Consider the following 14,621-nt stretch of genomic DNA (forward strand, 5'->3'; position numbering starts at 1 on the left):
TCGGTAACAGTCAGGAGGGCCTTCATTGGTCCAACAAATTTCTGTTCACTATATGTTAAAAAAAAAAAAAAAAATTTTTTTTATATGTTAATAGAAAAAGACAAGAATGGAAAATCTTTTGTGTTCTGGCTTATGTAAAAGTTTCCCTAAAAGATATTTTCGAAGATTATTCTATCTATTGTCTTTATCTCAGGGCCCATTTGATGTGTTCTTGTGAGTCCTTGTGAGCCCAGTGCCAGCTGGGTCACATTCTCTATGCTCAAGGACAGGGAATAATGACCCCAATATTATTTCCTAAATCACATGTGACACTAGCCAAGAAAATTTTGAAAAATAAGAGCAATGAGGAGGACATTCTCTATTTGATTTTAAAATGTATTAGTGAAATACATAGGTTAAAACAGTATGGGATTGGTCCCAGAACAGACAAGTGAAAAGAACAGAATTTTTAAAAATCAAGGAAGAGACCCAAATGTATGTAAGAGTTTAGTGTATGATAAAGATGATATTTCAAATCAATAGGAAACGGATGGCTACTTGATAAGTAATGAAGGACAACTGGCTCACTATTTGGTGACTAACAAGGTGGAACATACACTTTTACAAAATAAATTTTAGATGGAGTAGTGATTTGGGTATTAAAATTGAAGCTATAAAATATACTAATTAAAAATATGTTTGAGAATTTATGTTAACTTGGGAACAGGAAAGTCTAACCATGACACCAAAGACAAAAGCCTTCGAGAAAATAAATTAGACTATATAAAAATATTAATTCTTCCCCCTGAATAAATAAAAGCTGCAAAAAATACTTGGAGTATTTGAAAGGATTTCAATTCCTGTGTGTTTAGAGAGCTCTTGTTGCAATTTCGTTGATATGAAATGTCCAGAATAGGCCAGTCTTACAGAGACAGAAAAAACAGGAGTGTTTGCCTAGGGTTGTAGGGGGAGGAGGTGAGGTAGGGAGAGGGACTGAGATGATTGCTAATGGGTCTGAGAGTGTGGTGATGGTTGAGCAACTCTGTGAATACACGAAAACCCATTGAATTGTACACTTTAGATGAGTATGGTATGTAAATTATATCTCAATAAAGTTGTTAAAATTTTTCTATTGCAAAACCACCACAGAAAATGGGCTAAGATCATAAAAAAGTCAGTAGAATAAAAGAAACGTGGATGGTTAGTAAACCTTCTCTCTCCATTAAATAAATGGGAGTTAAATCCACATTAAGATGCCATCATTATAAATTTTTAATTGACAAAGATTAGAAATATTAATACTCAGAATGTAAGAAATGGGTATGCTCACATGGAATTGGTGGAAATGTAAGTTGACTCAGCCTTGATGGGGAGCTGGGAAGATAGGTAATATGTCCCTGTGTAACAAAAACCTTAAATGTTTCTACTTATAAATTCTTGTTTCAGCAGTTCTACTAGAAATTTACCTGAGACTTTTTTCACTTAACAAAGTAATACAAATATTTCCATATTATCACAGTCTCTCAGGATTTTGTAATAACCCCATACAAATACATATTTAGGGGATGATAATCCAAACCAAATCCACTGCCGTCAAGTTGATTTCGATTCATAGCAACCCTACGGGACAGAGTAGAACTGCCCTGTAGGGTTTCAAAGGCTATATGTCCTCATGGAAGCAGACTGCTACATTTTTCTGCCACAGAGGGGGCTGGTGGGTTTGAACTGCTGACCTTTAGGTTAGCAGCCAAGTACTTTAACCACCGCTCCACCAGGGTTCCCCTTAGGGGATGATGCTTCTGTATAAAATACTTTTGTAAGAATTAATGCTTTTTAAATGGATTTTTGGTTTATCTTTTTGATAGTCGAGAAATTATTAATAACAACTGAAAATCTTCAAGATGGGTCTTAAGGCAGACTGAACAACCACCTGAGAGCAAGTTAATTGCAAATTGCAAGAAATTGCGGTACCTTGCTTTTTGAAGAAATTTAAACCTGTTAATCAGTTAGGCTAGGTTTTGGAGCTTTAATTGTGAACAAGACACAGTCCCTGCCCTCGTGAAGCTTATCTTCTAGTAGGGACTATGGAAAATCAAATAGGTACTTAAATTACAGCAAATTAAGTCCTGGGAACTGTGGGAACAGATAAGAAAGGTTATTGAGCTCCTCCATCTTGCATGGTCAAAGAAGGTTTTCCAGGTTAAGGAATATCTAAGCTGACACGTGAAGGACAAATTGGGTTGGAAATTATCCAGGCAAAGAGGAATTTAAGGGAAGCGTTTCTGGCAGAGAGAATTACGTGTGCAAAGGCCCAGATGTAGGTTCATCTCTTCTTCCACCACCCTCTCCTTGTATGGCACAGTAGAATGGTGGGAGAACCATCCGTTATGTTGGAATAAGTAAATCAGAGAAAAACGACTGGTTAATAACTTCCAGTTTTCACAGTAGAGAGAGCATAAAGCTAGAAGAAAGGCATCAGACATAAGTGAACTCCCACTGTAATTATAGAAGGAGCCCTGGTGGTGCCGGGGGTAAGCACTCGATTGCTAACCGAAAGGTCGGCAGTTCGAACCCACCAGGTGCTCTGCAGGAGGAAAGATGTGGCAGTCTGCTTCTGTGGAATTACAGCCTTGGACACCCTGTGGGGCAGTTGTGTTCTGTCATATAGGGTCTCTATGAGTCAAAATTGACTCAACGGCAGTGGTTTTTTTCATAATTATAGTGCAGTTTCACCTGTTTGAATATGCTAACTCCCTGGATAAGAAATGCAGGCTGTCAGAGGAGAAAGGTGAAAATGGAAACAGCTTTCTGAAATAGTACTGATTTTTTTTGGTGAGGAAGAAATAAAAGAATAATTTCATATCTGATCAAGATAAAACATTACTAGTACTTGCCTGTAAATAGTAAATATTTGCCACTGCATATGATAAAAAATAACTATCTTTTAATTGTTCTGCAGAGCAAATTCTGAAAGTGGCTACTATAGTCACACCCCTGTAGGGTGAAAAGCTGGGAGCCCTAGGAACAGAAGATCCTGTCTGTCTCCCCTTCTCCCACTCTGACTTCTCTATGCAGGGTGATGAACTAGGTAATATTTTAATGGTGTTACCTTTTTAATAATTTATTTTTTGCTGTTGAGAATATGCACAGCAGAACATAGCCAGTTCAACAATTATCTACATGTACAGTTCAGTGACGTTGATTACAGTCTTCCAGCTGTGCAGCCATTCTCACCACCTTTTCAGATTTGTTCTTTCTCATTGACATAAGCGCACTGCTCCCTAAGTGTCCTGTCTAATCTTTCAAGTCGTTGACAGTTTGATCACATAGGGACAGTTCTTAAAAGAGCACAATGCTCAAGGTAGACATTCTTTGCTAGTTAAGTTAAGCTATTGTTTGGTTTTAAGAAGACTTCAGAGATATTTCTGCTTTAAGGTTTAAAGATTATCTCAGGGCAATAGTTTTGGGGATTTATCTAGCCCCCATAGCTCCTGAAATCTGGAGTCCATGAAAATTTGAAATTCTCTTCTGCATTTTCCCATTTTGGTCAGAATTTTTCTATAGACTCTTTGGTCAAAATATTCAGTAATGGTAGGTGGATACCATGCACTTCTGCTGGCCTCATGCCAAAGGAGGCAGTTATGGAGGCACTTAGCTGTACATTCCATAGGAGCTAAGATTTACGAGGTTATTGACACCTGAGTATTGACTTGAGGATGCAGTATTCGTTCACCTGGGCCCTACTTGGCTTGCATCTCAACCTTGGGCTGTGGTTTGGTTACGTTCTTGACTAGTCCTGATGGTTTTACTTTGGATGCTGTGTACTGATAGGGGAGAGTTTGAAGAAACGAGTGTATGTTCCTTGAGCTACCTTTTCTAAAAAATTTTCTCTCTGGGAAATGGCTGAATAACATTTACAATTAAAAAAAAAAAGAAATATGATGGAGCTTGCTCAAAAAGTTGGACGGGTGGATGAAAGCTAAGCCCCTCCCCCCTGCCCCCAATGTTAAACTGAACATAAAACTTAACAAAAAAACTTACTTATTTTCATCTATATTCATTATCCTTTCCCTTTAAGAAGTACACAGGAGACTTTTGAGAGAGGTGAATGAAATTTGGTATAAAATCTGGTGAGGATTTTATACCAAATTTCTTTAAAGTTCTTTCTTTTTTTTTTTTTCTAACTGTTGAAAGCATGAGTGAGGGGTTGGAGGAAACCTTGCTTTGGGAGAGAGACTCAAATCCAAGTTCTGACTTGACTTTGAATACTTATTGCAGAATAGATTTGGAAGTTGTCTTAGTTATCTAGTGCTGCCATAACAGAAATACCACAAGTGGATGGCTTTAACAAAGAGAAGTTTATTCTCTCACAGTCTGGTAGGTTACAAGTCCAAATTCAGGGTGTCTGCTCCAGGAGAAGGCTTTCTGTCTCTGTCAGCTCTGGAGGAAGGTCCTAGTCCTCAATCTTCCCTGGTCGAGTAGCTTCTCAGGCGCAGTGACTCCACGTCCAAAGGATTAACTCTGCTTCTGGTGCTCTTTTTTTGGCAGTATGAGGTCCCCCATTTTCTGCTTGCTTCTCTTTCCTTTTATCTCTTAAGAGAGAAAAAGTGGTTAAGGCCACACCCCAGGGAGACTCCTTTTACCTTGGATCAGGGATGTGACCTGAGTGAGGGTCGTGTTAAAATCCCACCCTAATCCTCTTAACATAAAATTACAATCACAAAATGGAGGACAGCCACACAATCCTGGGAATCATGGCCTAACTAAGTTGATACATACATTTTTGGGGGGACGTAATTCAATCTATGACAGAAGTAATATTAAAGATGATCCAGTCCTTTCTTGCCTTTTTTTTTCTTTTAAATAATATTGTGTTTTCAGTGAAAGTTTACACAGCAGATTTGGGTCCCATTCAACAATTTCTACACAAATTATTCAGTGAAATTGGTTACTTTTTTCACAGTGCGTGAACATTCTCATTAGTTCAGCTCTTGTTGTTCTGTTTCCAGTAATCTAGTTTCCGTACCCCCTTAAGTTCTCATCTTTATTTTAAAGTAATTGTTGGCCCTTTGGTCTCATACAGATGATTTTTTAAAGGAGCACAGTACTCACGGGTGATATTCTGTATTTTGCAAGCCAATCTTTTATTTAGCTAAAAGGTAACCTCAGGAGGTAGTTCTGGTTCAAGGTTTAAAGAGTATCCCAGGGCAATAGTCTTGGGAAGTCCTCTAGTCATAACCAGTCTAGTAATTATGGATTTTTTGAAGAAAGTGAGGTTCTGTTTCACATTTTTCTGCCATTCTGTCAGGATTCATCTATTGTGGCCTTGATCAAAACAATTGGTACTGGTAACCTGGCACCATCGAGTTCTTCTGGCCTCAGGGTAGATGAGGCCATGGTTCGTGTAGACAGTCCTGTAGACTCGTTTCTTCTTTGAGTCTTGGGTTTACTTTCTTTTTTGCTTCAGATGAATAGAGACCAATCGCTGTATCTTAGATGGCCACTCACAAGCTTTTAAGACCCCAGACAGTACTCACCAGGCTAGGATGTAGAACAGAAACTTTGTGAACTGTATTATGCCATTTGACTCAGTTGTACCACAAGACGATGGTCCTAAGCCTTCAAACCCAGAAAACCAATCCTGTAAGGCATTTGATTATGTCTAAGAGCTATCTGTGTCTGTGTCCACTATGTGCTTAATTATATATATGAGTGTATATGCATGCACACACATATATGCATATACATATACCTGTATATAACACACAGAAACCCCGGTGGCGTAGTGGTCAAGAGCTATTGCTTCTAACCAAAAGGTCAGCAGTCTGAATTCACCAGGCGCTCCTTGGAAACCCTATAGGGCAGTTCTGCTCTGTCCTGTAGGGTTGCTGTGAGTCGAAATCAACTTGGTGGCAGTGGGGTTTTTTTTGTTGTTATTATATATACACACATATATGTACATATACACATGTACACATGCATACATACATCTATACCTGGACTTACATTTTTTTGGTTATTGTTGCAAAATTATATATGCTGTACTGATTATCAAAAGGTCCTTTTTTTCTTATGCACATCTTAGTAACATCATTTACCTAGGTCATGCTGTGCATACTTCACCCACATTCATTGTTGCATTTCTCATCACCAAAAATACCAAGTGTCTACCATCTAGAGAGTGACTGCCCCCACCCTCTCATCCCTGGTAATCACCAGTGAACGCTGGTCTCTATATATGCCTGTTCTTGTCTTTTTATAAAAGTGAGATCATACAGGATTTTTCCTTTTGTGATTGACTTATTTCATTCAACCACGTTATGTTTCGAAGACTTACCATTCTTTATGGCTGCATAGTATTCCATTGTATGTATGTACCACATTTTGCTTATCATTCATCTGTTGATGAGCGCTTAGATTGTTTTCATCTTTTTGCTATTGTGAATAATGCTGCTGTGAACATAGGTGTGCATATGTCTGTTTCTGTCGCTTCTATTTGATCTCTAGGGTATATTCCTAGAAGTGGGATTGGCGGATCATAAGATAGTTCTATTTCTAGTTTTTTGAGGAAGTGCCGTAGTCTTTTCTGTAGTGGTTGTACCATTTTACAATTCCACCAGCAGTGGGTAAGGGCTCCAATCTCCTCACATTCTAGCCAATATTTGTTGTTTTCTGTTTTTATTTTTTATTTTAAATCAGGGCCATTTTAGCAGGGGTGAGATGGTATCTCCTTGTAGTTTTGATTTGCATCTCTCTAATGGCTAACGATCATGAACATCTTTTCATGTGTTTGTTGGCCACTTGAATATCCTCTTTATTGAAGTGTCTGTTCATGCCCTTTGCCTATTTTTTAATTGGGTTGTTACTGTTTTTGTTGCTGAGTTGCTGAAGTTTTCTATATATCTTAGAGTTTAGACTTTTATTAGATAAAATGTCATTCACGAAGATTTTTTCCCAGTCTGAGGGTTGTCTTTTTGTTGTTTTGATAATGTTTTTTGATAAGCATAAGTATTTAATTTTTATGAGGTCTCAGTTATCTATCTACTGCTGTTTGTGCATTTTTAGTTGTGTTTGATAATCTGTTTCTGAAAAAAATTAGGTCCCATAATTTTGTCCATGTGTTTTCTTTGAAGAACTTTATAGTTTTAGCTTTAACATTTAGGTCTTTGATTGTTCCTTGCCTTTAAGATGAGCAGTGATTTTCTCAGGCACTCATATTGGTTGATAGAGAGTTGGACTAAAGTTTTGGTTTCTACTTCTGGTCTCTGTTTTTCCCGTGTTCATATTCACATTACAGGACTGAGTTTCTCATGGATCTTGTCAGGTTTTCCTAGTGAACCAATCTAAGCAAATAGGAGCAGTGACAACATTTTTAAGATAATATTTGGAGGAGAGAGATCTTTTAATTCCACTGACAGTTCTGAAAAATAAAAGCACAGACTTGCTCTTTTTTTTTTAAACACTTTTTAAAATTCTACTTTAGATGAAGCTTAACAGAGCAAATCAGTTTCTCATTAAACAATTAATACACATATTGTTTTGTGACATTGGTTGCCAACCCCATGACGTGTCAGCACTCTCCCCTTCTTGACCAACTGGGTTCCCTGATACCAGCATTCCTGTCCCATCCTGCCTTCTCATCCTTGCCCTTGGGCTGGTGTGCCCATTTAGCCTCATTTTGTTTTATGGGCTTGTCTAATCTTTGGCTGAAGGGTGAGTCTCGGGAGTGACTTCAGTACTGAGTTAAAAGGATATCTGGAGGCCATCCTCTTTAGGGGTTTCTCCAGTCTCTTTCAGAACAGCAAGTCTGGTCTTTTTTTTGTGAGTTAGAATTTTGTTTTACATTTGTGTTCAGCTCTGTTCAAGACCCTCTATTATAATCCCAGTCAGAGCAGTCGGTAGTGGTAGCTGGGCACCATCTAATTGTGTGGGACTCAGTCTGGTGGAGGCTGTGGTAGTTGTGGCCCATTAGTCCTTCGAACTAATCTTTCCCTTGTGTCTCTCGTTGTCCTCCTTCTCCCTTGCTTCAGATGGGGCGGGACCAGTGGAGTATCTTAGATGGCCATTCACAGATTTTTAAGATTCCAGACGCTACTCACCAAAGAAGGATGTAAAACATTTTCTTTATAAACTATACGCTATGCCAGTAGAGCTAGATGTCCCTTGAGACCCTGGTTCCCAGTCGTGAGCCCAATACTTCGGTCTCTCCGGGAGTTTTGATGTGTCTGTGAAGCTTCCATGACCTTGCCTGGGTCAAGTTGTGCTGACTTCCCCACTATTGTGTACCGTCTTAACCTTCACCAAAGTTATCATTTATCTATTATGTAGTTAGTGTTTTTCCCTCCCCAAAACCCATCAAAGATTATTTCTTTCTGTGCGTAAACCTTTTCATGAATTTTTACAATAGTGGTCTCATGCATTATTTGTCCTTCTGTGATTGACTTATTTCACTTAGCATAATGCCCTCCAGATTCATCCATGTTGTGAGATGTTTCACAGATTCATCATTGTTCTTTATTGTTGTGTATGTGTGTATGTGTGTGTGTGTACCATAGTTTGTTTATCCATTTATCTGTTGATGAGCATTTAGGTTGTTTTCATCTTTTTGCTATTGTGAATAACTCTGCAAGGAACATGGGTGTGCGTATGTCTATTCATGTGATGGCTCTTGTTTCTCTAGGATACATTCCTAGGATTGCTGGATCATACCGTATTTCTATTTCTAGAGTCTTAAGGAAGTGCCATATTGTTTTCCAAAATGGTTGTACCATTTTACATTCCCACTAGCAGTGCATAAGACTTCTAGTCTCCCTGCAGCCTCTGCAACATTTGTTATTTTCTGTTTTTTGGTTTCCTGCCAGTATGTTGGGGTGAGATGGTATCTCATTGTAGTTTAGATTTGCATTTCTCTAATGGCTAATGATTGTGAGCACTTCCTCCTGTGTCTGTAGCTGCCTGAATGTCTTATTTGGTGAAGTGTCCTTTGCCTGTTTAAAGGCACAGGCTCTTAAAAAGGTAGCATATGATTTTGTAATAACTTCTTTTTTATGCAATAAACTCTCCTTAGTACCGATTGTAGTGTTGGCTCTCCTCTGCTTTTGGATCTTAGAAGAGTAGGATAGAACCCACCTTGATAACCCCAGAAAACCACATGGATTTTCAGATATTTTATAATATTGTCCTGTGGCCTAGACTGAAGTTACAAGAAATTATGAAGTTAGGAGAAGACTCCAATGTGTATTTGACATGTTTTTTGGAGGAGGAGAGAATTTTGAAGCATTTTCTCTTATAGGAAACTGGACTTGCTGTTTATTTGCTGATCATAGACCTGTTGTCACTTTTCTGTGCTCCTTTTTGAAACCATTTCAAATTCTTGTTGGAAGTATGTTAATATCTGAACCCTCTTACTGCTTTCTTCCCTCTTGGTCCCATAAAATGAAAACGAAAAGAAATTGTGTGTTTTCTTTAACAATGTAATTACAGCTGATATTCACTGAGTACTTCCTGAGTGTCAGGCACTTTGTTGAGCTTTTTACATGTATTTTAAAATTTAATCATTATGTATCTCTGTGGGAGAGAATGCTGTTACCTGAATTTTGTAGATGAAACACAAAAAATAAGTAAAGTAGGAATTCAAACATAGGCAGTCGTTTAACCACGCAATTCTATTGCCTCTCAACGTAAAAGTGTTACAGATCCCAATATAAAGGGCCTAGGACTTACTGAACAAGATCAGAGGTGGCCATTCACATTATAAAATGATTTAATGGGGGAGTTTCTTTTAAAAAGCTGGGTTACAGGGTATGTGCTCTCTGGTCAGAAACCTAGAGTGAGCCCTCTCATTTGGTGTGGAACATTTCTCTTACCCTTCTTGATGCCACTTAATGAGCCACAAGTCTTCCCGTGGTTTAGTGGGTTATCCCTGTTCTAGCCATTGTTCTTTTTTGCAAAGAATAGCCCAGCACTGCTTTGGTGGGTAAAGGAGTTGAGCTGAAAGAGGAAGTTGGCTGGTGTGTTGAGGTGTAAGAATTTGTTTAAATGCCTGAAGGATAAGAATCAGGATCAGCACAAAGGTGGTTCCTATGAGATGGACAGACAGACTGCCGCTGTCCAACTTCTGTACACCTTCTCCCTTACTGACTGTCTCGTTATCCAACATTTTGCATTTATGACAATATTAAAAAACCTACTGACTATTTTGTGCATGTATAAGGTATGCCTGGCAGTAACAAACACCAAGGTGCAAGGCAAGAGTAATACTGGCTTTGATGGTTAAGGTTATGTTTGCTTGGCTGGGCCATGGTTTTCAGTGGTTTGGCAGTTACGTAATGATGTAATTTGGCAGCTATGTAATGATGTAGTTGACGTAGTGGTTAAGCGCCATGGCTGCTAACCAAAAGGCCGGCAGTTCGAATCCACCAGGCACTCCTTGGAAACTCTATGGGGCAGTTCTACTCTGTCCTATACAGTCACTATGAATCGGAATCGACTTGATGGCAACGGGTTTTTTAATCATCCTCTATTTTTGTATAACACCGATTTTGCATAATGACCTGAGCTTTGGAATTTCTAACCATATTTATAAGTGAAGAGAGGGTGTACCATTTCTGACACCAGCCATCTACTTCTCTGCTGGGTTTGATAATTCATTGTGATGGCTACACAGAACTCAAAGACTGTATTCATACTTATGTGGTTAATTAGGGAACTCAGGATCAGGGTTGGGAGGCAAGTAGGTAAGATTTGGAAGGCTCGGCCAAAGTGGAAAGCACATCCCTCCCTTCTTCAATGTAGTATAGCTCTCTCAGCTCCCCTTCTCTTGGCCGTAGAAGTAGACAGACCCTTCTCTAGGCTGTGCAAACAGACAAGCCCTTCTCTCGGCCATGCGTGCCCCCTCTTGGCCCCCTCAGGGCAGACGCCCTCTCAGTCCCCTCAGGACAGACCTCCTCTTGGCCTTAGAGTTACAGCTCTCAGTATAGTTGGGCATCTGCTGCTTCCAAAAGCAGGCCAGCTCAGCCCTCACACTGCCTCTGGTCTCTCCGCTGCTAACTGGCCCAGCTCATAGCCAGTATAGCAGCTTGCTCAGCTCTCTCAGCTGCTTTCCTAGCCGTAGCTTTCTGCCCTCACTGCTGACTCTGCTGCAGGGCCCCTCTGGATCTGTCACTGCCTTCAGGGTTACAGCCCTTGACCTGTATTACAGCTCCTTTAGGAGGTTCCTCACTTCCTGTCTTTCTTGTTACTTCTCTCTTCTTGCCTCTGTGGGGTTGACTGCTTATTTAAGCAAACTCCTTGTCAGTTTTAAGGCATGACCCTCGCAGTAGGACCACTGATCAATCCCTGCAAATCACTCCATTCTATTAGGTGGTTTTATGTACCACTGTTTGTGTAGCAAATTGACCAGTCCCTGAAAGATGCATAAAATAGACCAATCACAGGTAGACTGCAGCTCAGGTCCAGACAAAAAGCACCATCATGCTGTTTACAGTTTACCAGGACATGTCAATCAACTGGGACAAAAGTAACAAATGTTTTGGGATAGAAAACAACTTGGGAGCACCCCCCCCCCCACCCAAGTTGCTTCTCCAAAGAACTAGGACAAAGTCAGTCCTCAGGGCTTAGGGAGAAAACCTCTCAAGCTGTTTATTCAAGGAACTAAGGGAAAAGGCCACCTAAAGGAACTCATTTCACTACACTTGGGCATGGTAGAGACCGTGATGAACATGTACAGGTAAATGGTTATTCATTTTATATGCAAATGTTAGGAATACATCTGTTTTATAAAACAAGAAGTCCAGATGTCAGTTTCAAAATCTGCACACTCTATTTTGACTATTTTATTTATTTTAGTTTGATCATCCTTTAGGAGATTGTTAGGACTTAGAGCCTCAAATCCATCTTGAAGCTTTGGAGGGTATTTGCGTGCTTAGTAACGATCTTGAATATCTGGTTGTTGCATATAAGGTTACATCACTGTGTGACCTGGTCTTGGTAATTCCCGTTTAAGGATATTGACAAAGAAGAAGTGGAGGTAGTTTTTCTTTTTTTAAGATTCTAAACGGATTGAAAAAATATTCTTTATTGCACTTCGTTTTTCATTTAAATAGTATTTTTATCAAGAAAATGTAATGCTCAAATGACACATCCTATTTAGTTATTTTTATGGGTAATCTTTAAAAAAAAACAGTAGTGTCAAAAGTTTGCTGCTACGCTAGGAATATGCAATTATCTGGGTGTGGAGAGTTCTATTTTTGTGCTTCTCATAGAGCTTTGCTCAATTCACAGGCCAGAGTGATCGCTATGTGATTAGAAGTGGCTCAGTGTTAGCTTTTTCCGCTGGGTGTTTTTTCTATTCTAATTTAGTGTTTTGAATTAAATATTTTCTGAGTGAAACTTCTATTTCCCTGAGTTCTCAGTTAATTCAGCTGCTTCAGGTACAGCCAGCCAGAGCTAACCCCTAAAAATTATTTTCTTGAATGAAAATTCTTTCTCGTGTATGAAGTACATACATGTTCTTTTATTTGATATTCATTATAAGGGAACAGCATACCCTTTTTCGGTAAAAGGCCAAATGATAAATATTTTAGACTTTGTGGCCCATACTGTCTCCGTTCCAGCTGAACTCTGCTGTTGTAGCATGAAAGCTGTGATAGACAGTATATAAATGAATAAGCTTGGCTGTGTTTTTCAATAAAACTTTTTTTATGGACAATGAAATTTCAGTTTAATACAATTTCCATGTGCCATGAAATATTACTCTTTTTTTTTTTCAGCCATTTAAAAATATAAAAACCATTTTAACTCATGGGATGTACAAAAACAGGTGACACACCAGTCTAGGCTGATGAGCTATAGTTTACTGACTCCATGAACCTATGAGATTTTATACAAATAATCTTATAGTTGTAGAAATCACTATTTGGACAGTCTAAATTACTTTTTCAAAGTTTTATAGTGAATAATAATTGTATCTAGTTCTGATTGCCAATGTGTCAGTCTGTCTGACTCTTTTGAATAAATCTATACTTTTTGTTACTTTTGTCTTTCTAAAAAGTCCTCTTAACTGACATTTTATTGAGGTAGGCATTAAATAAGGATTGTTGGATAAGGCACCATGCATAGTGCCAAGGATATAAAGACTAATAAGATAGAAATCCTTGCCCACAAAGAGTTTATAATCTAGGGAGAGACACAGAAAAATAAAATCATGTTAATCCCTTATACATTTTCAAAATCCCCAAAGCTTAAAAACATTTTTTCATAATTTGTTTTATTTTTGTTGTTGAAAATATACACAGCAGAACACACACCAGTTCAACAATCTCTACACATACAATTCAGTGACATTGGTTACATTCAAGTTGTGCAACCACTTTCACCGTCCTTTTCTGAATTGTCCCTCCCCCGTTAACATAAACTGACTGCCCCCTAAGTGTCTTATCTGGTCTTTCAAGTTGCTGTTGTTAGTTTGATTCCATATAGATAGATCTTAAAGGAGCACAGTGCACAAGGCAGACTTTCTTTACTAGTTAAGCTGAACTATTGTTTGCTTTTAAGAAGACTGCAGGGAATATTTTTGGTTTAAGGGTTAAAGATATCTCAGGACAGTAGTTTCAGGGGTTCATCCAGCTTCCATGGCTCCAGAAAGCCTGGATCCTGTAAGAATTTGAAATTCTGTTCTGCATTTTCCCCCTTTTGATCAGGATTCTTTTATAGAAACTTTGATCAAAATGTTCAGTAATGGTAGCCAGGCACCATCCCATTCTTCTGGTCTCATGGTAGAGGAGGCAGTTGTTCATGGAGGCAATTAACCACATGTTCCATTTCCTCCTTCTATTCCTGACTCTTTTTCCTCTGTTGCTCCAGGTGAATAGAGACCAGTGGTACCTTGGATGGCTGCTTGCAAGCTTTTTAAAACACCAGGCACTGCACAGTGAACTAGGAGGTAGAACAGAGCACTGACCACATTATTAGGCCAATTAACTGGGATGTCCAATGATACATGACCCTAAACCTCCAAACCAAGGAACTCAATCTTTTTTCTTTTATTTCGAAGGAGCTGGTATGCCGTGGGAGTGTGCACTCCCACAGAGTGGGGTGGTGTGTGTTTTACTTAATACAAAAGAGTTGGCTGGCGTTGGAGAAGGGGAAACTAATATTTACTGAAAGCCTTTTTGTTCTTGTCATCCATGCAAGATATTTTGGTTTTTTGTTTTTTGATTACTTTTATTGTTTACCAAAACCCTGCGATATGTTGATATCATAATTCCCTACAGATAAGGAGAAGTGAGGCTCACAGATGTTAAGAAATTCAAATAGCAAGTTGTATAGCCGGTATAGTACCGGGTTTATAACTTTCTATTTGGCTTAGATTTAGAAAGAATAATGGGATGTAGCACTCATTTATCAAGTGATGACTTTATTCCAGGCATTTAGATATATAATATACCAAATAATTTTTGTAAAAATTAGGTGTTTTGTTCATTTATCAGAGGGAGATGAATCTCAGAATGTTAAATTCTACGTTTAATAAGATTTAAGTTGGGATTAGTAGCCTTTCTGCCTCCGTGGCCCCTGTTTGATCCTTGCATTTCTTTTACCTGGGGCTTTTTAAGTTTTTTAGCACAACGTACAGCAAGAATCAC

The 14,621-nt window shown here is 38.7% G+C and overlaps 1 protein-coding gene across 8 annotated transcripts in view; it reads left to right on the forward strand.

Moving 5' to 3' along the window:
* The window catches only part of ACAP2 (ArfGAP with coiled-coil, ankyrin repeat and PH domains 2), a 150,854-nt gene that overhangs the window by 34,894 nt on the left and 101,339 nt on the right, over positions 1–14,621 (forward strand). The window contains exon 1 of one of the 8 annotated variants that reach the window (XM_023551646.2): positions 2,939–3,067. The exons of 4 other annotated variants lie outside the window; for them this stretch is intronic. The gene's annotated coding sequence lies outside the window, so the exon portion shown is untranslated. Of the gene's footprint in view, positions 1–2,938; positions 3,068–12,241; positions 13,922–14,621 lie in introns of those variants that run through there. 3 more of the 8 variants (XM_023551648.2, XM_023551649.2, XM_064269903.1) reach the window with 3 other exon arrangements.

The sequence above is a fragment of the Loxodonta africana genome, chromosome 1 (genome assembly GCF_030014295.1).
Source record: "Loxodonta africana isolate mLoxAfr1 chromosome 1, mLoxAfr1.hap2, whole genome shotgun sequence".
In the NCBI taxonomy this organism is placed as follows: Eukaryota; Metazoa; Chordata; class Mammalia; order Proboscidea; family Elephantidae; genus Loxodonta; species Loxodonta africana.